General features: G+C 42.9%; 1 non-coding gene across 1 annotated transcript; it reads right to left on the reverse strand.

Annotated features, from left to right (window-relative positions):
- Positions 1 to 281: 281 nt before the first annotated feature.
- LOC141130756 (small nucleolar RNA SNORA40) lies at positions 282 to 405 on the reverse strand. Its single transcript, XR_012242517.1, has one exon. It is a non-coding gene; the product is annotated as a small nucleolar RNA SNORA40 (small nucleolar RNA).
- Positions 406 to 3577: the final 3172 nt, after the last annotated feature.

Below are 3577 nucleotides of genomic sequence, written 5' to 3' on the forward strand. Positions count from 1 at the left end.
TTTCTATTTGTCATACACACAGTTGTATCTTCTATAAGAGCAGTACACTTCCATTCCCTTCAACACATGGATAGTACACTCCCATCTCCCCACTACCAGCCACATATCCCTGCCTCCCCTTCTGCGTGTGTACACACACACACACACACACACACACACACACACACACACACACACACACACACACACACACACACACCCCCCTGTACCTTCTAGGTAGGCAGCACATGACACACACAATCCTCTTCCACCCAGGCAGCACATTCCTGCATTGTCACACACCTGTCCCTTCCCATAAGTAACACAACTTACACCAGTCAGTTGTGGGTTGCAAGAGAAGGGTTTAGTCTCAGCACTTCCATAAATCTGTACAGAAAAATCAGCCAGACAAAACCAGGAAGTGCTAGGAAGTCCTGATAAAAGCTGAGCTACTCACCGTCACGATCCACACAGATGGACAGAAAAGAACATTTTCCACCTAGGAACAAATGACAGCATTCAGTGATCTGCTAACACAATACAGGCAACACAATCACCGTCATGTAACCAAGACAGAGCCCCTCCGTCTACCTCCTCGCTCTGCACACCACATACACGTCTGCCATGCTGGATCTGCCGCGTTCTAAAATGGCTTCTGGGCTGAGCTCTGTCCTTATAGCCACATGGCGCAGCGTGATGTCACTTCCGCTTCAGGACTTCCTGAATAATTAGGGGCGTGTACTATGAGAGCAGGGAGTGTATTAGGAGGATGCTGGTCTGTGCTGACAACGCAATTAGCCCACACATATGAAAGGACGATTAGAGAGTCATTAATTAGGGGTTTTATTCTTTTGTTCAAGCTACTGCTTGTGATGATTTAACACCAAGATTAAGCAGACAGCACATACACATCATTACACTGCTCTTTAACTTATGTTTAGTAAGGTGCATGCTGTAGTTCCAATGCAACTTGCTAACACAGAGCTGTTAGAGTATAACTAAAGGCAAACTTTTTTTTCTTAGTTGTGGAGAGGTATTGGAACCCCTGTCAGGTTTATTGCTGCCTGTGTCCCCATTAAGGAGACCCCCCCCCTCTCTATTTGTCCTGTTTACCATTATCATTGAAAGTAAAAGAAAATCACAAATTTTGATTTGTCCCTAGAAAAGTAATAGAAGGGGAATTTTCAAATGGGGACACTAGTTCTGGTGACCTGGGGGACCCCAAAAGATTCCCTTAATTTGCAGGGATTTCCTCTCACTTCCTGTTTTGCCCGTGGGACAGGAAGTGGAGCAAAATCTCCCCATTGAAACAAAAAGGGCAAAAATAAACCGGACAAGGATTATAACTCTCCCTTTTAGTATCCAAAATGAAAAAAAAGATTTTGCCTATAGTTCTACTTTAAACCCTTGTTCACAAACTGTATACAATGCCTTGAAAAAATATTCATACCCCTTGAAATTTTCCACATTTTGTCATGTTACAACCACAAATGTAAATGTATTTTATTGGGATTTTATGTGATAGACCAACACAAAGTGACACATAATTGTGAAGTGGAAGGAAAATGATAAATGATTTTCAACATTTTTTACAAATAAATCTGTGAAAAGTGTAGCATGCATTTGTATTCAGCCCCTCTTAGTCAATACTTTGTAGAACCACCTTTCACTGCAATTACAGCTGCAAGTCTTTTTGGGGATGTCTCTACCAGCTTTGCACATCTAGAGAGTGACATTTTTGTACATTCTTCTTTACAAAATAGCTCAAGCTCTGTCAGATTGGATGGAGAGCGTCTGCGAACAGCAATTTTCAAGTCTTGCCACAGATTCTTAATTGGATTTAGGTCTGGACTTTGATTTGGTCATTCTAACACATGAATATGCTTTGATCTAAACCATTCCATTGTAGCTCTGGCTGTATGTTTAGGGTCATTGTCCTGCTGGAAGGTGAACCTCCGCCCCAGTCTTAAGTCTTTTGCAGACTCAAACAGGTTTTCTTCTAAGATTGCTCTGTATTTGGCTCCATCCATCTTCCCATCAACTTTGATCAGCTTCCCTGTCCCTGCTGAAGAAAAGCATCCCCACAACATGATGCTGCCACCACCATGTTTCACGGTGGGGGTGGTGGGTTCAGGATGATGCGCAGTATTAGTTTTCCGCCACACATAATGTTTTGCTTTTAGGCCACAAAGTTCAATTTTGGTCTCATCTGACCAGAGAACCTTCTTCCACATGTTTGCTGTGTCCCCCACATGGTTTCTCACAAAATGCAAACAGAATTTCTCAAGGCTTTCTTTCAACAATGGCTTTCTTCTTGTCACTCTTCCATAAAGGCCAGATTTGTGGAGTGCACTACTAATAGTTGTCCTGTGGACAGATTCTCCTACCTGAGCTGTGGATCTCTGCAGCTCCTCCAGAGTTACCATGGGCCTCTTGGCTGCTTCTCTGTTTATTGTTCTCCTTGCCCGGCCTGTCAGTTTAGGTGGACGGCCATGTCTTGGTAGGTTTGCAGTTGTGCCATACTCTTTCCATTTTTCAGATGATGGATTGAACAGTGCTCCGTGAGATGTTCAAAGCTTGGGATATTTTTTTATAGCCTAACCCTGCTTTAAATTTCTCCACAACTTTATCCCTGACCTGTCTGGTGTGTTCCTTGGTCTTCATGATCCTGTTTGTTCACTAAGGTTCTCTAACCAACATCTGAGGGCTTCACAGAACAGCTGTATTTATACTGAGATTACATTGTAAGGAGGCAAAAAGTATTCTCCTGCACTCACAATGGTTAACCAAGTGGTACACAGTGTAATATTCCTTCTTAGCGCCAGTGGTCTTGCTGCCCCCTCAGGACAATGGGTAGCTTTAGAGACTGAAAGACAACAGTAAAAAGAGAAGAGGTGCATGACCTAGGACATTACCTCAATTAAATGTATTCAAAAAATAAAAAGAGCAAAAGAAATACAAATAAACACATATTGTATAAACACATATCATAGCAAGTGAGACATGTTTCCTTAAGGGCTAATGTAGTCTATTGGTATTGCAGAAAGACCAGGCACTGTGATGGGAACACCAGATGTAAGGGGTGACTCTGATGTGGACACCTGATGCAAGGGGGGACTCTGATGTGGACACCTGATGCAAGGGGGGACTCTGATGTGGACACCTGATGTAAGGTGGTTTATTTTATTTTAATTAAAATATGGATGGGACTAGCCTACTTTTTTGTTATATTAGAGAGCAATTTGAACCTTGGCTGGAATTTTTTTTTAGCAGCCGGACCTCCTTGAATTTTAATTCATTACCCCTGTCCTTAGTGGACATTTTTACATTGCAGGAATGTGCACAAAATTGTGCACATTCCCGCAATGTACAAAAACACACCCAGCCCTTTTGCAGGTGTGCAGTGGTGTCATTAAAGCCACGTATACACGAGCGGACTTTTCGGACGGACCGAGTCCGGTGGACAATTCGACTGTGTGTGGGCTTCATCCGACCTGCAGTTGTCTTTTTCGGTCAAAAATCTGACAGACTTTAGATTTGGAACATGTTTCAAATCTTTCCGACAGGCTCGAGTCAAAATGTCTTGGCATGCCGATGC

This window comes from Aquarana catesbeiana, linkage group LG02 (genome assembly GCF_042186555.1).
Source record: "Aquarana catesbeiana isolate 2022-GZ linkage group LG02, ASM4218655v1, whole genome shotgun sequence".
Classification (NCBI taxonomy): domain Eukaryota; kingdom Metazoa; phylum Chordata; class Amphibia; order Anura; family Ranidae; genus Aquarana; species Aquarana catesbeiana.